The 24565-nt window shown below is 35.4% G+C and overlaps 1 protein-coding gene across 2 annotated transcripts in view; it reads left to right on the forward strand.

Moving 5' to 3' along the window:
• The window catches only part of IRSp53 (Insulin receptor substrate 53 kDa), a 1174063-nt gene that overhangs the window by 347118 nt on the left and 802380 nt on the right, over nucleotides 1–24565 (forward strand). The gene's annotated exons all lie outside the window — the stretch shown is intronic.

The raw sequence follows: 24565 nt of genomic DNA on the forward strand, positions 1-24565 counted from the left end.
GGATGAAAAAGAACACAACTAATCGATGACTTGGAAAAGAGAAGAAAATATTGGAAGTTGCAACAGAAAGCTGAAGATCGCGAAACGTGGAAGAAAAATTTCCAGGTTCGATCCTTAAAAAACTCATTAAGTCTCAGGACCTGCCAACAGGCAGAATATTTAATAATAATAATAATAATAATAATAATAATAATAATAATAATAATAACCTCTTTAATCAGTTCCGTTCAGTTCTCTTCGTCTTCTTTTCTACAGAATACAATCGAAGACGTAAAATTAAAAATATATTTATTAAAATACTAAACTAGATACTTTCATGGCAATTAACAATAAAGTAGTAACAATAATATTATTTATGTACTACAAATTTCAAACCGAAACTTGTTGGAGTAAACATATTGCTGTTGTGAATGCATATCCACTTAGGAATCGGAACCGATTTGTCACTTTTAAAGAAGAAAAGGAAAAAAGGAAAGAAAGAAAAGAAATGATGTCCAATATCTTCAATTTTCGCAAAAAAAAAAAAAAAAAAAAAAAAAGTCATATAAATATATCCGTATTACCAAAACACAGAGAAACCAAAGCAAGCTATTTATCTAAATAGAACTACGTATCACCTTCAATCTCCCGTAATCCCTTCAAAAGCGAAAAACAATATCGTCGTCTTTCGAAAGGGAGAGTGATTCAGGAGGAGGGGAGGGGGCGGGAGGCGAAGAATAGACGAAAGACAGAATGGAGGGGGGCGTCTTTATTAACGTTTTCTGGATGAGCAAATCTTCCTCCTGGATTGAAGGTGACAGCGTTGCTATGGGAACTAGCATCCTGCAAGCTTTTTTTTTGTGAGTGTGTGACAACGTGTTGACGGTACCCATTTCCGTCTTTTCTTCCTTTTTTTCTTTTTCGAAAAAAAAAACAAAAAATGTAATAAGATGAAAAAAAAAACTTAGTGGAAAAGAAAAGACTAGCTGTCAGTGGTCAGGAAAACAATATGGCAGCTTTCAGATGTTAGTCACGAGACTAGAAGCTGTATATATATATATATATATATATATATATATATATATATATATATATATATATATATAATATATATTCGTGTGTTTTATTTATTTGTGGCTTAGAATAGAGATAAACAGGTTGAAGTACTGTGATATAAAAATGGTCAACTCAGTGAATCAAATTGAAATATGTGAGGTGTCCCATAAAGTACGCATCTTTTGAAATGCCCGCCATTTTTGTTCTAGTAAGTTGGCAGCACTGAAGATAACACGATTTTCTTCTGTTATCTTTGTGGTTAGGAGTCACGGAGTGCAGAAAAGCACATGATCGTAATCTGTTTTCTATACAGGTAGGAATGGAGCGCTTCATAACGGAACAGTTATGTTGTTATAGTGAAAAGTTACAATGAGGTGAATGTTTTGCAGAAACTGGTTCGCAAATTCCATGGAATGTTTGGTCAACGGAATGCACCAAGTAGATCGACTGTGATGACAAGTTATGGGTACTTGTCGAGTGATTGATTGATTTCTTTCTTTTTCGCGTGACAATGCCTTCAAAATCAATTAAAATTTTGCTTTAAATTTCTCAGTTTTACCTTAAGCCTGTGCGATGTTCGGATTAAATGTCGAAAAAACATATCTACAAATATCGAAACTTGATCCATATAGGCCTATCGAAAAATGGAAAATTATTGAAACAATCACTACAATTTTTCGATATCAATATTTCGATGTTAGAAAACAATGCACAGTAGGTCGACCATATTTTGTTCGAAAAACGGAAAACGAAAAATTTTGAGAAAGGAAGAAACATTTTGAAAAAACGGAATTTTTTTCGAGAAAAGTAAAAACTAAAAATCAAAATAGGAAAATTTCGGAAACTCGAAAAATCGGATTTTTCGATTTTTCCGCACAGCTCTAACTAGTAAGTATACGTACATCGGAACGACCGGACCGAAAAATATCCGAAAATTACTGTCGAATGTTATCAGGATCACTATATTTTACCCTTTTCTATCGCCGAAAGTAAAAAAGGATTCAGAAAGCTAGCAAAAATATTGTTCAATTATATTCATTTCATATTTATTCATTGCGTAAATATGAAATGTTGGTTAATGTTTCTATAGGGCATCACCAAACATAATAATGTTTTCTTAAATCAGAAAATCGTAAATATCGAAATATCTTAACATCATCGATATCGAAAAATATCTAAATAACAGTCAATAAAATTTTTAAAATATCGATATATTGAAATATCACACTATCCCAGGGTTTTCAAACTCTTTTGCAGTTGAGGCTCCTTTCAACCACCAAAATCTGAACGCACCTCCCCTGTCAAAAATGAAATGTGTCAACAAAATAAATACACTGACCACACCTTTTAATGTTATTAGCCGGTGTTAATAATTATAAATTGTCGTAAGTCAGATATTTGAGTTAAAATTGAAAAATACGAGCAGAGAGAGAATTTAAATAATAAAAACAGGTACATTTAAATGTTGAGCGAAGTCAATGGGATGTATGAGCTTGTTTTGAGTCTCAGAATTTATTAAATCTCGGCACATATTTTGAAATGGCAAGACGGCTTTGACCAATGAAAATAAAACAAATAAAACAATTTGTAAATGGTGGTAGTACTTTAGAAAAGATCAAGAATCGTCCCAAAAATAATAACGGAAAATTAAGAGAAAGAAAAATTCAGTTCTCATGGCGTCGCGCGAAATTCCAAAGACATTTAAAAAGACAGAATTAGTCCCAGAAGCGACACTCCTATTAGCGACAGGAACTGCTATCTGTCCTATGAGCGACCGATTCATTTACATTGTGATGATGGAAGATGATATGATTCCATCTCGTAAAGTATGTTTGCCTCTGGCGTTATTAGCGCCCGAACAACTTGGTATGAAATATGTACGTGCCAGTGATACTGTTCGTCAAATATATTTTCCCCTCTACAGTGAGTGCAAATAAAACTTATTTTGAGTTACATTTGACATAAAACATGTCAAATAACTTAGCGAGACAACAGGGACATTTCCATGAAAAGTATATTCCTATGTAATTATTGAAAATCCAGTTGTAATATCCCCTTTCTTCAAAAGCTCTGTTTTCTGCACTTAATTTGGTTCAAATCTAATTACTCACTAAGCACAGTAATATATTTTATTTTGAAAAACTTAAACGTGTAACAGTTTCGCCAACTACCTACTTTTTAGACTTCCAAAGACACTGAATAAGATGAAAAAAGTCAATGATAAAAGACAGCTTTGAGATCCTTTACATCTGATTGGCTATTCTCAACCAATCTCACCAATTACAATGCAGTTCACTCTAAACAATCCAAAAGGTAAACAAACTCTTTAAACTACCTTCATCCCTATTGTAAGCTACTAAAACGTAAACTAATTGCTTAATTTGCCTTCCTTACTTGTTTTGACTTATACATAAAAGCTTGTCATATAGCAATCTGAAATAATCCCTTATAAACTAGACGAACTGTTAAGTCTTGCGAGAGATTTGTAACTTGTGTAATAATTTTTTCGAATACATTTTTTTTTTTTTAGATTTCTTTGATAGCCTCAAGTGGTAAACACCCTCTTTCCATGGACGTCCGATGGGAAGGCAGGGATCACCCCCTGGCTCACGAAAATGTATACGTAATATAGCAAACCACGTATATTAAATACCAGTTATACCAGACATGGTACAGCAACCATGAAGATGCCTCTCCCTAGAAAATTTTCTTCGGGCGCCCCTACCTCTTTCTGATTTCTTTCTTATGCCATAAACATATTCAATCTAAACTTATGCTCCGCATCATTTTAACATGAAATTTTTAATTATATTAGAATCGTAGACAAAAGCGGAGCTACTCTAAATATTTAGTTAGTTTTCCCCTTGATATAGTCAGTGTATTCATAGAAAGCAATTCAAAAATATAATATTAGGAAAAACGTAGAAAATATTGTTAGTGTAATGAGAGTAGTCTCACGTATTAAATTCAGGTAGAGCGAAAATTTTCATAGTACATTTTGTTAGGTTCTAAATCGCATGAGCATGAAACAAGTTAAAGAAGAGAGAACCTTGTCTTCTTCCATTATCTTAGTATGAACGAATCGGTGACTCATAGAGCAGTTAACAGGTCGAATCGGTCGCTCATAGGACAGTTAACAGTTCCTGTCGCTAATAGGAATGCCGCAAGTGGGACGACACCAAAAAGACACTATTCTACAGAGATAAAGCAGAAGATCGTTAGTGGTCATCTAACAAATGTTACATACATTTAAGCTAAAGGTGAAAGAGATCGTATGTAGAACAGAGGTGATACAAAGGTTTACTAAAGAAGTCGGGTACAGACTTAAGTATGCGTGTTGCATTATAAATATGTCCATTGTTGGATCTTATTTTTAGTTCTTGCGCCTCCTCTGACAACCTTCGGCGCCTCCCAGGCGCGCCGCACAGTTTGAAAACCCCTTCACTATACTATTGAACCCCTGTTTGTTAGATCACTCCACTTCACTGAAGAGCAGAACTGATTGCATATAAAGCAACAAAAGCTTACATCTCGATTTTTTTCTTTTTGGCCTTTTGTTAGGATCACGCAAAGATGGCTACATTTTTCTAACAAGATTATACTGTTAGTCCATCCGTCCGTCCATTACTCCAAACTATGATTCTTGATTGATTTTTTTTTTTAAGCAGAAAACTAGAACGACTATATCGACTGAGTTCGCTAATGGAATCATTCCGTTAACACTTTCACGGATAACAATGATGTTAATGGTAGCTGTCCATATTCTGTTTACAATCTACAGCATTCCTAGCTTCTATGCAACCTGCGCAGTAGCAAAGAAATGTTGGTTGTCTATAGAAAAGGACATGAAATCGCATGATTCTCTGTTCTATCTTTAGGTTTTTTGCTTAAGCCACTGGCGGTAGTTTGGAGATGAAAATGTTTTCTTAGCAAAATCCTATCATTATCTGACTTTTGTCTTAAATTTGCAGGTTCTTGCTTGTAATGAAGACACTTCCTTCCCGCAGGCTTTTAAGGGAAAACACTGTCACTTAACCAAACAGAAAGTGATTTTTAGGTGTATCTAAACGTTATATCTTCAAAAGTCTGTTATCATTGTTCATACTGTATGTTTTCATCACTACACTTACTAGCATATGGATGAAAATGAAATGGATAGTTCCTGTGGTGTGCAACTTTAAACTCTTGCTAAATGCACTTCCGGTGAACGCCTTTCTGCAGATAACGATCAGCGATTAAATGCAGTTAAGTGCTTTGCTGTCATGTGAAGAGCGAATGGGCGGGGAGTAACATGCAAAATACAGCAAGAGACAGCAGCTTGAAAACGTAAAGCTGTCCGCTGAATGGCTTATCTCATAAACACTGTTCGCTTCCCTTGAGGGAGAGAGAATTTTTAGCTTTCAGATCATGTTGCGAGGAGGCGGTTAAACACGTAATATTGTAATTAGATAGCTGTAATTGTTGTTAAATGTACTTCTGTCGTACACGCGAAAGGATATAGCGGAACATCCGACTTCTGTTAGTATTGTAGAAAAATATTTGTATTGATATTTTTATTTCCGAAGCTCCATTTTCGGAGATAAAACTTTTACTTCTCCATCTTTTCTCACTTATGTGGAGTCGACGCTTTCAACGAATCTCTTCCATAAAGCCCTGTCCCAGGATTCTTCCCGTATTAGACTTTCTTCCCCCTTTAACCCTTTTACGATCCATGGTACGTTTTCGTACCATAATGCAGTGTTGTATTTCACCACTTATTTTTGTCCTGTAAACAGGCATTTAAGCTGGGTTTCTTTATGGGTCAAGTCAGACATTGACTAAAGAACACCCCAGATGCTTTTTGAAACCAGATGGCCAACTTGGTGGCGTCAAATGGAGGCGAGGGACGTGACATCATTTTTCTTTTTCTGAGGCAATGTTCAAATTTTCCCCCCGCCCTTAACTTTCAAGATATCACATTGAAAATTTGAATACGTCAACTCAGGCCTGGGCCAGAGGGGCGCAAACTATTTGAAAAAAGTTATTTTCGAAAAATCTCCCGGTTTTCACCGATTTTCCCATTTCAGGTGTACGATACAGAGAAGTGAGTGATGCCGTTGGAAAGGTAGCTCTATTGTGAAAAAACGAGGTATAAACCATGGTCCTACGACAAATAGTAATGAAGCAGTACCTGCTTAACTGGAAGTCCAAAATTTATCTAAAAAAGCCAAGATCGTAAAAAGTGTTCATTCTTAACCATATCCATCTATTTCCTTCTTGGTTGTACTTTCTGTGTCTTCCCATCCACTTCCATTACTATCACTCTTCTGACCGCATAGTCGTTTATTATTATCAGATGGCCATACCACTGCAGTCTTCTTTCTGGGATCTTAGACATCTCTACAACCGTGTTTGTTCCCTTTACCCTCTTTTTCCTCACTGTCTCTTCTTGTTATCCCACTCATTAGGTTATCCCTTTACCTTCTCATTCACAGTGCCCATCCCCCAGAGAACTTGGGCGCAATCTCCCAAAATTACCATTTTCCCAAATTCCTCTTCCCCCCAAATTTACAGTTTTACTAAAATTTACAATTCTAGCCAAATTTATCTTCCCGCAAATTACCTTTTCTACCCGAATTTATCTTTCCCCCCAAATTTATCTTACTTTCTTTAAAATTCACCATTTTCCAATTTGATTGTATCATTTTTAATGAAAAATTATCTCGCAGATAATTTCATGGGCGCAAGTTGATAAATTTGTAAAGAAGTTAATTTGCATAATTATTGAGATTTTAATAACGTAAAAATCTCGAATAGAAACGGGAGAAACAGTGTCAAACTTGTAGCATCTGTAAGGTTTACTAATGCCAAATTGTGAATGGTCATTACAAAGGATGCTTTATTCATATGTAATTTCACAATTTGTCATTACCTTGCACCCTCTTTGCTTGCTCATATTCCACAGGTTGAGAACAACTAGTGTATATTATATTACGGATAATTTTGTTTCCATGCTTCTTTACATTTTTTAAAAAAAGAGTTAGATAAACCTTTGTTGAAACTTTTTTTTTTTTTTTTAAATAACATTTCCTTTGAAACCTACGTGTGCTTGCTTGTTAGTTTTGAAAACTTTTCATTAACCCTATTTTTTTGTTTCCTATGTTCTGTAGTGAAGACAAGATTGCAGCTATTTTTCTGAAGCTCAGAATAAAAGGTGAAACAAAGCGCGAGAGCATGTGCGTTTACTGTTAGTTATCCTGCCTTTTCAAAAAGCATCGTTTTCCGAGAGAAAAAGAGAATCCGCTTAAACACGCTAATTAGCGAGAGACTAACTCCTGCTTCGTTAAACTTAATCGTGACCTGCGACTCTGATCGCTAGATAGACTATACTATTGGTTCTTTTCTGATCAGCGTTGCCAGGAACATCACAATTCTCTTACCCATATGAATTTTTTTGTAGGATTTGTACGAAAACTAACCCTGATGCGTTAGTATTCAATGAAACTATTTACTTTTAATGTTCAGTGTTTTTTTTAAAGTTTATTCTTCACTAGCTGTAAGTACAAGTCGTTTCCGGGTCTTAATTCAAAACCTGAATAAAATGAAAGGAAGAAATGTCCCCTCAACTATTTCATTACCTGGGTGTTTATCCTTTGTGGTTATGTAAGCCTGCAACACCAAAGGATCATGTTGGTTGTGGACAGGGCAGGCGTTCTGAGAAAACAAACAAAATAATGGAAACATGTTCCCATCCACAGCACTGGAAAATCTTCCCGAGTCGAAAATAGAAAAGAAAAAGTTTCGTTCCAGATACAACCACATTATTATTATTATTATTATTATTATTATTATTATTATTATTATTATTATTATTATTATAGATTTGCTCCTAGAAAATGCGCATCATACAACTGACCGTGTGAAGACTAAATGTTTGAGGAAATACCAACGCAAAACATGAAAAATGCCCGTGCACTTGGAATCTATTCTAATTTTTTGCCAAGTGATCAAGGTTGCCAGACATCCTGTTTTAGTCGTACAAATCTTGTTCAGGGTCTTTAAAAGTCGTCCGGGAATTTTTCGTTAAATGAAAATGAAAGAAATATCCACTTTTTTGTGGTGGTAGTGTAGGGGGCTATAGACAACACCAACTTCAAGATTTATGGGGGATATGGTGACTCAAAAAATCGCGTTTATCTTTTTGGTTCGATCCAGATCATGTAAATTTGGGGTGGACAGCATCGTATCTGTGAGTTTTCTGTTTTCCCGTTTCTTACATTCGTATTCCAGCAATTTTCTCATTTTCACTATCATTAATCAGGGGTGCCCATAAAGGGGGGCTATGACGCAAACTGCGTCATTCAAATATTTGCGGGGGCTTAAAAATCTATGTAAATATGTTTGAGGAAGTGTATAAAATTAAGCGAAAAGATTCTTTTTTCATGGAAGAACACCTACGGATAGACATTGAGAGGGGGAGGGGGTTCGTCATGGACAAGAAGAGGGGTAGGCACCACTGCATTAATCATCATTTCCTTTTGTTTAAAGAGCATATAATAGAGGCATTAAATTAAAGATTCCGTTCCATACATTAAAGGAAAAAAAGAAAAAAAAAGTTGTAAGTTCAAAAATTAAAATTTGAGAAAAATTATTGCAATGTTCAACTAAAAAAAAAAAAAAGTTCAGTTTTATATGGAACTTCTTGTTTTTAAATACCAGATGTTTAATATTAAATGCGCGCTTTGATGTTTCCGTAATTGGCATTATAAAAGTCTACCTGAGTAAGTTGTATTTTCTCCCTATATTATTACGAAATGAAATCCTTATGTTTTACGTCCAACGGTTATGCCGACTAGGCTAAAAAAAAAAAAGGACTGTAATGATGAGAAATGAACGAAATAACGAAATGGTGGAGTGAAGAAAGTAGGAAACGGGAGAACCCCGAGAAAACCCCCCACACGGTGTTTGTTCATCATAAAATTTACTTGATACGAGCTGAGATCGAACCAAGGAACCCATGCTCTAGAGGTGAACGCTCTACAATTGAGCCACCACGACTCCTATACTATTAACATTTTTCGGAAGTTATCTGTACCGTCTTGTGAAATCTAAAGTCATTTTATTAAAAATAAAGTAGTGTTGCCATGTAACAGACAAGTGATCCACGAAGCATGCTTTTAGTTATAGGGTTAGGTCACCTACACTTTGACCAACCAGAATAGCCAAAACATGGCAGAGGGAGGGAGGAGAGAATGAAGACGGAAACGGGAGGACTCCGAGAAAACCCACGAGCACGGTGCTTGTCCACCACAAAGTCCACACGGCGCGAGCTGGGATCGAACCAGGGACTCCAAGCACCGGAGGTGAACGCTCTACCACTGAGCCACCGCGCCCCCGACATGAGAGCAGTCAATAATCAAAAAAAAAAAAAAAAAAAGGTAATAAGTTGTCAAGGTGTTCAAAATTTAATCCAAAAAAGCGAATTTTAAGGTTCTGTTACGTATATTTGAGTGTGAATGTCTGGCAAAACTGTTCCTGATACTTTCGTTTAGTGAGTTTTTTTAAAAAGTGATTTGTATTTAAAACTCACGAATGTGAACGTGTACACACACACACACACAGCACAAAGGTACTAAAACACACACATTTTTACGTTTAGAACTGATCAGATACAAATAGCTTAACATCTCTCTGTAAAAGAAAGAAAGAGAAAAAAAGTTACTCAGCCATTCACGATTGATTGGGATGCGGTAGCTTTTTAACTACAAATACTTCTCTCTCTCTCTCTCTTTCTCTCTCTTTGTTTTTTAAAACTTCTTTTTTTCGTGTACTACATGAACCGTTGTATGTTGGTTAGTGGAACAACCCAAAGTGTGCTTTGAGTCTTTTCAAGCTAAAGGGTATTTCTAAACGGTTTTTGGCGCTGATCTAAACGGTTTTTGGCGCTGATCATGGCTTGGACACAGTTCTTTTTTAAAAAAATATGTTTTTATCTGTTTCCTCCATCTTACTGTTTGAGTCAGATGCAGAAATTCTCACGAGTTTCGTGTAGTTACACCCATACATATCCTTACAATACTTCCGTTATTAGCATACATGAATATGTTAATAACTCCCTATATTTTGCTATATTTAGAAATAAAAAAAGAGAAAAATATGTAGAGTCTTGTACTTTTTTAAAGAGTATTTTTGTTCTCACATAGTTTGTTCACATTTAGAATTACAGTAACTTCTCGTGATGAGAGGAGGTGGCTCAGTGGTAGAGTGCTCACCTCCTGGTTCGATTCCAGATCGCACCAAATGAGCTTTGCAGTGAATAGATATTGTGTGCGTGTGTTTTCTCAGGATTCTCGCCTTTTCTCCCACTTTTTTTTCATTCAGTCTTTCGTTCATCATCATTATCGTCGCTCTAACTTTATTCTAGGATGTTAGACTGAAAATGCTTCATTTGGGTGATCTTTACAACGCGTCTCGAGCTGGTTTCTACGCAGAGACACAAGAAATTACCCTCTGTTAATTTGAACAAAATGGGTCCAAACTTCCCTAACCCTACTCTACCGTACCCTTATCACTACCCTACTCTACTTCACTCTTTGAAACAAGTGGTCCTACTTATCGATGCGCACCTGGAACAAGTATGGTCAAGTTTATCCCTTTATTTTATAGCTCGAGATTTTTATGGTGACATCTAATATACAGCACGTTTTGCCTAAATATCCTATCTCTTTCTTGCCTATTTACCGTATTGTAGTACGGTGGGCCTACTGAGAAAGTTTTCTGCATCTATCTTCCAAAATAGTACGTAGATAAATTGAAAATTTAGAAATTTGAGTGGAAGAATGGGTGGTAAAATCAAGATTGAGGATAATAAAATGTTTAGCAACTAAATAATTACAGCATTATTACACATATTCACTTCCACACTCGGGGCCGCGGTGGCTTAGTGGTAGAGCGTTCACCTCTGGTGCTTGGTGTCCCTGATTCGATCCCAGCTCGCGCCAAGTGAACTTTGTGGTGGACAAACACCGTGTGCGTAGGATTTCCTCGGAGTTCTCCCGTTTCCTCCCACTTTCTTCATTCCATCATTTCATTCATTTCTCATCATCACCGTCTCCTTTAGCCTAGCCGTCATAACCTTGGGATGTAAAACTTAAAGATTTCATTTCATTTTCACTTCCACACTGCAATTTTGACATTTGTCCAATAAGAGGCTCTCTCTCAATTCTTACAGTCAGAAACTGGATCCTTTACAGATGCTATACTTACGTATGCCTATCGTTGACAACCTACTCCCCAATTATAATCTCCTGCATATCTCCACATGAATCAAAGAGTGTTTGGTCCGACTTCAGCCCGTGTTAAGATTTTGGTAGGCAATAGTGACGTTCGGAGAATTTCGTGAAGGGGAGAAGTTCAAGCATCCAAATTCATTTTCTTTTAGAAAAGCGTTTTGTATATATATAATATAGTAAATGTTTAGTTTTTCATAATATTTTGCTCAAGGAAGAGGGATTTAAATCTTGAATACCCCTTGCGTATGCCACTGGTAGGCAACATCGCTTGTTTGGTTTATTTGGATTTAAGTTTATTGTCACCATATACGATGTACAAGACAGGAACTCACAGCTTAACCTAAGATCCAAACCACACGTACTTCCACAAGGAATTAAATTTGCTTCCTGCAGTTAAAGGCAAACAAATATTTTCAGGCGAGAAGCTCGATGGACAGTATCGTGTCCGTAAATTCATGAACGTTTGCTATAGGCCTGTATGAAGAAAATCACTAAATATGAGATTTTAGGGGTAAATGGTCTCTCTCTGTGTGTGTAGCAAATAATGTTGTAAATGGTAGTTACTGCAAATAGCGTCTGCCGTTTGGCGTCCCTACCTCTTTGAACTCTATAACATCCACAATGAGTCACGATAGCAATTTCCTTGTGCAATCGTACCTAGTAAAAGTTTAAATTTACTAATAGTTGACGTGTTTTCAAAGTGTTAGAAGGCTATTTTTTAAAAAGTTGGTTATAACCTTAATATGTTTGCCTACTTATTGTCACTGTGTACGATGGAAGATGGGGAAAAGTATAAAGGTGCTAATAGAATAGAAGCTTCAACGCATTAAATCTTATTTTCATAAGAAAAAGCTAGTCTGGGCTGCTCCCCCCAGTTTTTACTTTCTAGATCCACCACTGACTACAATCATCTGGACATTCTCAATTTTGCTGTGTTACTGTTTTCTCAAAAATATTTATTGAAAATACTAAAACATTCTTACATTTACGTGGTTTGTATTCACATAGTTGTAGGTAATAGTTTTTTTTTTTCTTTTTGTCATGTGTGCAGAGAACAATAGATAGAACATTACATATTGGAAGTTTATTTCTAATCTCTGCACGATGAATAGGGTTCTGGTTGAACCAATTAGTAATGGACATAGAAGGATTAATGGAAATGGGAAACCCTATAAGTGTTGGGTCAATACACTAAAATCTTCTGTTCTCCGGGCATTTTATAGGGCTCTTTTAGGATTAACAGTTCGAAGGCAGACAGAAATTTACATAAACGTCAGACATCAAATGCTAAGAAGCACCTTTGTATTTTTACTACATTAGTCTCATATTTACGTAACTTCGTTTCTTTTTCTTTGATACCTAATTTTATTAGACAATATGCTATGCATAAGTATCAGAGGTCGTTTTACAGAACGGCTTTGTCCATTCGTCCGTCTGTTGACACATATGAGGGAATAGAAATGGTTAGAGGTAGAGAGAAGCTGTTTGTTTATTTTAAATAGACTTCAGTGGTCCAAAGTAAGGTCCCTTAACAGTTTGATCAACCGGAAGTGTAGAAGTATATCATCTTCGGTTTCAGTTTTGATCACAATAGAGAGGATATTGCAATAGAAAGCAAGATACTGATTTTTGACATGGATTCAGCATGTGACAAATATCCCCTCATTTTCCCACATTTCTTGAATTAACTCACTCACACTATAGCCTATGGAACCCGGAGGTTCAATGCCGAGTTGACAAAAGCTCTCCATTAACTTCAGTCCTTGGTCAACTGAATCCAGTTTCTACTTTGTATTCCTGTTTCTTTGAGATCGATCTTAACCCTAGAAAGGTCGGGCCGGGTCTGTGAGACCCATCTACTTATATTTTAAATAAATTTTTCAACTTAAGGTTAGCGGTTAAAGTTGTAACTCTGTTTACCTACCTGAAACGCCTGATAAGAAACGTTAGTGTCGTAAACCAGTTTGATTAATTGTTAGTTTGCTTTTAATGGAGCTCTGAACATCGCGTGGGTCTGTCAGACCCAACCCGACCGTTCACTTTTTTTTTTTTTTTTTTTGGTAGTGTCAAGAATCTTGTAAGAAGTTTACTTTTTTTTATTATGATTACCTATTGGACATTTTGTGTGTGTGTGTATACGAAGAAATTTCAGATGGTATTTTGAGCAACTTTTGAACATAATGGAACGTTAAACCGTTTCTGTGAGTAAAATTTATAGAATTTTATATGGTGATGAAAGTGAACTGCATGATTCCGATGCAGGTCCTGATTTTAAATTATTTATTAACCATGATAGTAACAGTGAGTGTGGTGAAGAGAAATATAAGAGTAAAGAATTGTTATCTGCTGCAGCAGCTGAGAAAGCTCCACCAATTCCGCCATTAGATAACAATCTTGCCAACAATGAAAACTAAAAAACTTTATCCCTCGACATTCAATACCTTTCAACATAGGTGGTGCCTTAGGTTATGCTAAACAAACTTATAAGTATCCTTTACAATATTACTTATCTATAACGACATTTAAGCAAATATTTTTTATATATATTTTTTGAGAAGAGCTCATACTTTACTAACAAAAATATGTAGAAAATTACAATTATTATAAATAATAATAATAATAATAATAATTGAAAACGCCAGTTTTGAACTGAAATGCTTTTTTCTGTTTTAGCAGTACTTGTAATTACATAAAAGTACGTTTTTACTTAAAAAAAAATATCGTTCTCAAATTAATTAGGCAGTTTTATTTTCTTGGCTCTCTCAGACCCAGCCCGACCTTCATGAAATTTTTTTACACCCGACCGTTGTAGGGTTAATATTGTCCTCCCATCTGCGCCTAGGTCTTCCTAATGGTCGTTTTCCAATTGGACTTCCAAAGCGTTCCTACCTTCTTCCATCCTAGCTACATGAACTGCCCACCTGAGCCTTCTAGATTTGATGACCATAACAATGTTTGATACACTGTATAAATTATGCAATTCCTCGTTATGAAGTTTCCGCCATTCGCCATTCCTCATTCCAGGATCTTGTTCTCGAATACTTTGTCTACTTTATTCCCTCAGAGTAAGCGAATCATGTTTCATAATATATATAAGCTTCAAATTCCTCGATAGAATTCTTGACTTTCTTGAATAAGTAATCAAATGTACTATAATTTTTTTAACGCCCCACGATTATGTACCAAGACTAAGGGAGACAGTGATGATGATATGGGCGATGATGATGGAATAACGAAAGTGGGGAAAAAACGGGAGAACACCGAGAAAACCCACACACATACACTATTTGTTCACCACAAAATTCAGTTGGCGCAAGCTGGAATCGAACCAGGAGCTTTACGGACTAGAGGTAAGCGATGTACCACTGAGCCACCGCGTTCCAAAATGTACGGTTATATCTTTCAGACTTTGTAGTCGAATGACAAAAGCAGTTTGCCAGAAGAGAAAGTAGGAAGAATACAGAAATAACTTAAAAAAAAAAAACCTACTCATGTTGTAGATCAATCACCTCAGATAAACTGTGGTCGCTCCAAAGGTAAGTGTTGTTTCACTGAACCAATGTGCCCCAATTTATTTAGTTAGTCCCATAATTCTAGACTAAAAAGCCTGGGCACTGTTTGGAAATTTATGGTTTTTTCATAGTTATGAACTTGCTTATCGCTGAAATATCAGAATTAATAAAATAGTATGCCAACATTTATGTTGGGAATGAATTATATTTCCGAAAACCCGGAGAAGATGTTAGGAGATTAGAGTCGTAATGAGTACTTGCACAAGGTGTAATGAAAATATGATTAAAAGAAATACAATAGTGAGTAGTGTAAAATGTGTGGATTGATCGTTTTTTTAATAGCTTTTGCTGGGATGTATTAAATATTTGTTTATGGTTCTAATTATATATAGGCCTCAGTTTTTGATGGAAAATTGTACTGTATTGAAGTATAGTGTATTCCATCAATAGATGTGCAGTTCGGCAAATTGTTTGAACTTCCCCTGCTGGATTTTACAACAGTATCCCTTCCTCTCTCCAACCCTCTTTTGACCGCATGTGCGGGGTTGCAATGTCTGATCACCTTGCTGCATATAATTTACAAGTTCATTCGCTGAACTTTGCTCCCAGGGTCTCCACATCTTGTTACAATCGAATATAATATAGAGTATATATATAAGAAAACTATATATGTTGAACAGCAATCTTCTAAACACTGACTGAAAGGACAGCGGTTGGAACTGTGGCAACTAAGCACTCCACGTGGACCTGACGAGCGGTTGTCAAATGCAGGAAATGAGGGTTCTGGTTGGCCATTTAGTTATCGGGGGTGTTTTCCACAAGTTCTCGCGGACGATGACTTATTTATGGCACTAGCCCCCACACATAGAAGGCGGCATCCTTTATATACAAACTGCACATGTATTCATGGAATAGAGAATACACATTATAGACGGAAGCAGGGTGAGGGCCGTTCCCTCCGTCAGCGGCACAAGCACTAGTGCTGTAAAAACCCCGGTGATACCAATAAAAAAATTTTCACCACTCCATTTCACCGCTGTTCTCCGTCCCCTCAGGAGTCCGACCTGAATCTGCCACTGGTACACGTCCGTATTTACAATTTGGTATTGATTTGTTTGGTGTGCATATATATATATAATGAAAATAAAATTGTTTTCATGTAGAAATATTTCGATAGGTTTAAGGGACCCCGTCACAGCGAAATTAAAATACCGCTAATTTTACAGTAATTATGTGATATCTTCAAATAAATAAGATAATCAAAAAGTGGAACAAGACCTCTCTAGACAATATTATTTTACATGAGATACAATTATCACGACTCGCATATCTGCTTTCGATTTCCTGCCATTTAGAAAATCGGCATTTATTTTCGCGTTTCTAAATGGCTACAAGCGGAAAGCTACTAGGTGACTCGTGATAACGGTACCTCATGCAAAATAATATTGTCTAGGGCGCTTTTGTTCCACATTTTGATTATCTTTTATCTATTTAAAGGTAACACAAAATTACTGTAAAATTAGCGGTATTTTAATTTCGCAGTGATTGGGCCAGTAAGCCTAACCCTATACGGGAATGTTAATTTTATTCCCGCCCGAAGATGAGCGGCACCTTCTCTGGGGCCATATTTTTAAATATACGGGAAAGATACTGGTTACTTATATGTTACAGCAACCACAAAAGACATTAAGAGAATTAACAACTTACTAAAAGTGAGTGATAGAGAGTATTGCTATGAATTGAGCATCGATAACTAGTAAATGCATTTTTTTTTCTCACAGGAATGATGACTTGTTTTTAGGAAGAAAGCTAAGATTTTTGGAACAATTCCATCGGGGCGGATTATGTGATTTCGGAACTGTCCCGGCTAAACCATGACGTCTGTGAGCCCTAATTAAGAGTAAAAATACCCTTTAATTGAGCGTTTCGTAACTCTGTGTGGAGGAGAATTTGGTAATAAATGACACTGGAATTTAATTTAGTTTCTGTGACATTCTGAAGTGTTGCGCTGTAAGCCTTCAGGCTGTTTTCCATAAATTGTAAACAGTTGGGTCTTCCTCTTATTTATTTATTTATTTACTTTAATGAGTATACAAAGGCACGGAAGTAATTTATTGTAATTACCTGTTTTAACGGTTGTCTTGTGTGATGTAATTTTCCAGTATTAACTTGTGTTAGTAGAAGTGGTAATTGGATCGCAAATTGTCCCTAATAACTGTCTATAATTATGTTGTATTACGTTCTATTGAGCCAAAAAATTGATAATAAATCTAATTTGGTATAGTTGTTTCTTTTGTTCTCTATTCCTTCCTTCTTTTTAATAAGAGTGTAATGGGATTGAAAATATTGATTTTTATACGTTGTTGTTTTTTTAGTTTGTAGCTAGATACATCTTTATTTGTTGGAGATTATTCAAATTCAGCTATAGTTCAGGGTTTCGTTCGTCATTTCTATCATAGAGCTGGTCCGGAAATTGAGAATATCCGTAACTCCTGATTATTATTATTATTATTTTTTTTTTAATTCTGAGATTCTGGAATTGCAGGTTCAAGGTCTATGACATTTCGAAATATTGAAAAATCCGGAATTTAGAGAATTTCGGAATTCAGAAAAATCTGGAATTTAAAAAATTCGGAATTCAGAAAAATCTGGAATTTAGAGAATTCTAAAAAAAATCCGGAATTTAGAAAAAATCCGGAATTAGGAAAAATCCAGAATTTAGAAAAATTCCGGAATTCGAAAAATCCAGAGTTTAGAAAATTCCGGAATTCGGAAAAATTCAGAATTTAGAAAATTCCGGAATACGGAAAAAAATCGGATTTTTTCAAAGTCCGGAAGTTTTCCGACATTGAAATTTTTCCGATTTCGTTTTCCGGATTCTGGAAAGTAAAAATTCCGGAATTAGTCAATCCTAACATTCACCCATATCAGCTTGTTCTGATCTTGAGACATTTTCTGTTGTAGAATAATAATAATAATAATAATAATAATAATAATAATAATAATAATAATAATAATGTAAACTTTATCAACGTGTTGAAAACAGCTAAAAACAAAAATACAACACTTGATCGCATAATTCAGTGATAAGATTGTAAAACTATAGAATAAAAGGAAATAAGAAAACAATAGAAACTATTATGCTAATTAAATATGGAATCAGTGAATTAAAAATACGTAAACCATGAAGTCACCGTCTATTCTTAAAAATTTATTGCCAAGTCAGGACTTAATAAAATATAGTTTTAAGATATAAAGTGATTATATATTTTTTTATAAGTCTTGAGATTAAAACATGTTTTCTGTTGCTTGGTTGAAACACTATTTTATATCTTGTACAGTCAGCGACAAAAATTCTTTCTGTTTGATTATATTAGTTTCGTAAATAACTTCAGAATGGAAGGACAATTTGAGTACAGTTTTCAGTAAATTAAAAAAAAAAAAAAACAACAATTTTCTGTACATTCAAGCCATACCACCATTATTCCAAAAATAATTTTTACCAAGCGGGAATAACTTTTGTCTCTGACTGTACCATGTATTTAAACTTTTAGATCCATTTTTTTTTTAATATTTGACTCGCATAAGAGTTGTTATCAAACATCTTTTCCCCACAAAGTTCGCATCAAGCAATTTTCTTGTGTCTTCAAGTGGTTCACGTTCTCCTGTAGTCTGATATCTTATAATAGTAATCTAAACCTAACTTAAAACAAAGCATTTTAATAAAACGTTTTTTTTTTGGTACTTTTTGAATTTTATTTACGAGTGCCTGTGTTACAACTGTTCCAAATAATCGATGTGAATTCTAATTAGGATCTAACCAACAGTTTGTCTAAGAGTATATATACACATCTGGTTGACGAAAACCAGTCAATTGATTAAACAAATAGGCAATCATTTTCTTCAGTTCGTTACAAATATTCTGTATATATGTATTAAAACGTAACAAATTATCAAACATTACTCTCAGGTCTCTTATAGCATCAACTTTTGCAAAATTTTGCCTTTAATCTCATATTTGACCAATTTGATCATTGGCATTTATTGTTGTATATCGTAGACTTGGTGTTCATTTCATTATTTTTACACCATACAATAATTCTGTTTAGGTTTTCTTGTAACTTATTATTATCCTGAATATTATTTACTATGAAAAAAAATAATAAAGGTCGTCAGCATATAATAAAATATCAGAATCGTGTAAAAGTGTTAGTAAGTCATTAATAAAAAATGAACAAAAATAATGGTCCCAGTGGAGAACCTTGAGGAATTCCGTTGCTAATAGTGAATGAGTCGTAACAAGTAGGTTCCAATTTTAACTTTCAAATAATAATAATAATAATAATAATAATAATAATAATAATAATAATAATAATAATAATAAATTTTCCTTGAACAGTTTTGAATAGTACTCCTAAAAAAACCGAGTGCAATGTATTGCGACTCATTGATGGATCAGGATGTTCTGTTCAGGAAACGCAGAGAACTCTCTTTTTTAACATTTGCACCTGCTGAAAGCTTTTATTTGAAAGTTAAATATTCTTTTGGGATGTAGATGTTTATGTTTGTATGGAATTTTCTTTTATTGTTCCCAGAAATGTTAGTGTTACGCAGTGAAGAATCGATGTGGTAATTAGTGTGTGGGTGTGTGTGTGTGCGGGAGTGATTTGTCATACTGTGACAGTATCTTTGATAGTAATTAAGTTGATGGGGCCTGAAGTGTGAATGTGAAAGCCGACATCACGCCTCAGGACAGGTTTGGATGGCTTTGAACATCAGTCACACTCATATGTACTGACGTGTACATATAGCCTAGACGTAAACAGAGAGCATAGAGAATCTGTGACATGTCGTTTGATATCAGTCAAATGCTAATGACAACAACGAGAGACTATGAAAGGAATACATAGGAACGCGCAACAACATAGCTTGTAGAAGGATAAATTGATTACTGCAGGCTTCCTCAACCTATTCCGTATCACGACCTACTTCTTGCCAGTGACCTCATAAATTATTTTCGACTTTTTATTAACTTTTTTTATTATTGTTGTTGCTTATCGCAGAATTGTATTTTAATACACAGTTTTCGTTGTATTTGTATTTTTCTGTATTTCAATACGCGCTCACAAGTTTCATTTCTTCTCTATTCCGATTTTTAACGGTTTTTTAATACTTCGCAATTAAAAAAATATATTTTGCTGCATTTGCCACTAATAATGTGGCCAAAACCTTTCTTTCTAAATACGAAATTAAATACAATCTTTTTTTTTTTAATCCTCACTACTATATTCTAATCATCTTTTATCTTTTTCACCTCTGTTCGCGATTTCCAAGTTGAGAAACCCTAGTTACTGCAACCTCCTATATACTTCATTACTGTTTATATATATATATATATATATATATATATATATATATATATATATATATATATATATATATATATATATATATATATATAATACAGGAATACTTTGCATAGCATGGTTTTGAACTACGCGGGGTTTACTTTGGAAGCGCGACATTTACAGTGCTGAGTCATTTACAGTACTGTTCGGAATTAGACCTTAAAGTTTTATAGGACCCCCACGAGAAAACAATTTGTAAGAAAGAAAAGAAAAAAAGGGGGTGGGGAGAAACAGAATATAAAGTTCAACTTGCAACTGTGCTGTGTCGTGGTTCACCAAATCACTCACTTGTGACAATATATCGTTTTGTGGGAAAGGAATTTTCTGTCTATTATATTGTATCACAGATTTATGTTTAAATTGCAGAAAAACCCTTTTCTTTGCTAAATGCATATAAACTGAGCTGAAATTCTGTCCATTGTGAAGAGGTTAGTAAAATGTTAGAAGAAAAGTAAGATTGTCCGTGTCCCTAAAAAGGGAAATTTCTGTCTTGCAATAATACATTTTTCCCCCCACGTCAAAAAAGTCCCTGTCCATTAAGGAAGGTTTCATCGCACTAACGAAATACATTTCTTTCGCACCTAGTGTGTGATGCATTTTTTTGTACCGCCTGTACAGATTATTACAATCTCACATGGTTATCAGTCAAGTAACGAGAGAAAACGCTGTAAACAAAAGACAGAAAAAAAATATGAGCTTTGAACAAATGAACAAGCGTGGTAACCTGGAATACACGTGCTATCTGTATTGGTCAGAAAGAAGAACACTTATGCAGTTAAAAGTACGAAAAAAAAGTAACAAAAGGTATTTATAGAAAGCCATTGCATTAGTAAGTCGATTGGAATTCGTAGCTAATGCTAGACACATCAAACGCACAAGGAATAACTAACTTTTAATGTCTCGTACAGATGGCGCAGACGTAAGAACTTGATAATAAAGAATTCATACATAACACGTTCATAAAATCCTTTTTTATTTTCTACCAAGAAACGTGTGATAACTCGTTTCGAGCAGTTAACAAAGCGCAAATCATTAAAAGAATGTTAAAAAGTCACGGACAATTAATTGTACAAAACTACTTATAAACAATGAATCGCTAGGAGTGAATGAATGTTTTTTAAAAGCAAATTGTGGTTTGGGAAAGATAATAGTAACAGTAGAATGATATCGAGTCTAGTTGTAAATTCAAATGTAAAAATGTGGTTTGTAGTAGGGATGACCACAAAGTACCGCCGGAAATCCGGTTTTCAGAACCGGTTCCGGACATGGGTCCGAAAACTCTGTTCAGAACCGGTTCTTGGGAACCGGTTCCAGACCTGAATCCGAAGAACCGGTTCCAGACCTGGATCCGAAAAACCGGTTCCGGAACCGGATCTTCTAGAACCGGATCCGTTCAGACCCGAAAACCGGTTCCACCAGGAACCGGTTCTGGCCATCCCTAGTTTGTAGCTCTATTCAATATAATAAAACAAATGTGTTGATTTCTTATAATTAGCATATTAACACAATTCGGTAATAGCGTCCAGAGTAAATAGGTCATGCACGTAGCCAGGATTTCGGAAAGGGGAGGAGGGTGTCCGTAACATGAAATATTGTGGTCATCACATCGGGGGCTCGATCATTCTAAACTATTTTACTGGAACATATGTTGGTTCATTTAGCCAGTATTTCGTAATGGAGGGGGGAGGAGGGGTTAGAGCGAGACACGAAATACTGAAGGCCCAGGATCTCGATCAATCTAAACTACTTTACTGGCTTTACTGACAACATATATATCCTAACAAACACACTGTTTGTTAGAACAATAAAATGAGGATATGTTAGTAAGTATTTTAATAAACTATGAAGAAATCTCGAGTAAAAGAATAAAAAAAGTATTGAAAAAGATTTTACAATATTTACCTAAATAATTTACGTTCCTTCCTCTGTTCATTCAAATATAACAATTTTCCTTTCATTATGACCTCAACTATTATAAAAAGTACATATCCACTGTTACAAAAAGTACATATCCAATAATGTCTTGTAAAATATTTTACAATATCTGCGTTCCTTTCTCTGTTGAATCAAATGTTAACAATACTTTCTTTCCACAGAATTCCGTCAACTACTGTCTGTTCCAAATGATAGATTAAAGGAGCAGTAAAAAACTGTTTCTGAAATAACATGTTCGATACTGCAGAGAAGCAATGACGAAAAATTATGATTAAAAATGTCCACACTGTTACAGAACGGCACTATGCTTTCGAAAGTTTGAAATTTTCCAGACTAGTAGCAGAAATTCTAAGAATTTAATACCTTTTCTAGAAATTTCAAATTCCCTGACTTTTCCAGGATATCCCGCTCATTCGCCACCATGTATTGCAAAAGAAAGAATAACAAAATGTTTGCTGTAGCTTTTTATTTTTAACAGTGATTCTTCTTTTTCTTTTTGTTTCATCGTTCCTTAATTTTTTTCATTTCTGGCTTCGAAGGGGGGTGTCCGGACCCCCGGACCCCCCTTGGCTACGTGCCTGAATAGATGCTGTTACAAATAATATCAGGTTTCTTGGTGGATTATGCAGTGAATGAAATGAAATATTGTAAGTTTTATGTTCCACGATTATGCTGGCTATGCTAAAGGAGACGGTGATTATGAGAAATGAATGAAATTGTGGCATGAAGAAGTGGGAGGAAACGGGGAACCCCGAGAAAACCCACGCACACGGTTTTGTCCACCACAAAGCTCACTTGGCGCGACCTGGGATCGAACCAAGGACCCCAGGCACCAGAAGTGAACGCTCTATCACTGAACCACCGCGGCCAGGATTATGCATTGAATTTCCTCACTAACCCACAAGAAAAATTTTGATCATGGTTGTACAGCCGAAAGCAAATTCTTGAGGCTCTCAAAATCAGAGAAACTTCAACAAATTTAGGGGGACACACTATATCCACTTGACCATTACCTTGCTTACTAAATAGGAGCAACGAAAATTTACAATGGATTGTAAGGGACGTCATACCAACTGCCATGCTAAAGTTAATCATAATTTTCACGGAAAGTCCTGGTCCATCAGAATATTGAAATCCTCTATTCATCAGTTTGCCATTAATTTTCTCGTTTTACGAAGGTGCGAAAATCTGATTTCGTTGAGGTATATCCGATTTGTTTAAAAGTACCCGGTATATTCCCCTATTTGTGTCGGAGTACTCGATATATCCTCCGAATTGTCTGCTAGTTCTCGATATATCTCCCGATTTGACCCAAGTAATCAATATAGTCTCCGCTTTGACCCTAAGTAATTGCTATATTCTCTGATTTGCCCATAGTAATCGGTAAATCTCCGATTTATCCGTAAGTACTCGGTATATAGATATTCCGATTAGACATATCTGATATAACTCTCGATTTATCAAGAAGGATTTGATATTTTGTCCAGTAGGGTAAAACTTTGGTTCTGCGTAGCTAACGCTCTGGCCTTTGGTCCGAGCGGTCCCGAGTTTGATTTCCGGTGGGAACACTCGGTCGAGAAAGTGTAACAGCTCTTTCAGGCCCACCATCTTGAGTTTTCCTCATTCACACCAGCTGCCGAAAGCCCAGAAATCTAATTCCTAATCCGAATCCTAATTTGGCTAACCTATCCCTGGTTTACTGAATTACTGGCCCCACCTGGGTACAAAGTAGATCTAAACCTGCCTTTGGGTAGAACACTAATGATAATATCCGTACATAAAATCAGAAATATTGACGTTGGTTCTCCATGCGATGATCACACATCGTCCAGCCAAATGTGTGTTGTCTGAGGCGTTGTTTGAGATTTTCTTTTTAAATACATTTAAGTAGTATTTAACCACAAGACACTCGTAAAATTGTCTGAAAACCTTTTTCAGATGATGATCAGCGGAAGACCTTTTTTAGTACATGGGTTTTGTTTATAGCATCCATTATGTCTCTTTAAGAAAAAGGAAGAGCAGCAAACCTCTTGTCTAACGTCTGAAGTGCTTTCTTGATACATCTTTCGCTCTCTCCCTCACCTTCCTTACACAACAAACATCACACTGTAGGTCTTTGTGTCAAATGTCTGTTGTCTGGAACGACCTTCTATAGCATTCTGAAGTTTTTCCTCGTCCTTTTTTTTTTTTTTAAAAAAAAAAAGCTCACAGAAGGTAAAAATAAACACGTAAAAACAATACCTGCAGCAATGTAGATGCTAATGTTGCTAGACATATGGTAAGGTTTTGCATAGTGTTTATTACAAACAGAATACAATACATAGCAGATATTGCCCGTGGTTAAGTGATTTGTATTCGTAACTTTGGTATGGTAGCCCTAGTTTGATTTCCGGTAAGAGATTGT

This window comes from Thermobia domestica, chromosome 11 (genome assembly GCF_964235325.1).
Source record: "Thermobia domestica chromosome 11, izTheDome1.hap1.1, whole genome shotgun sequence".
NCBI lineage: Eukaryota > Metazoa > Arthropoda > Insecta > Zygentoma > Lepismatidae > Thermobia > Thermobia domestica.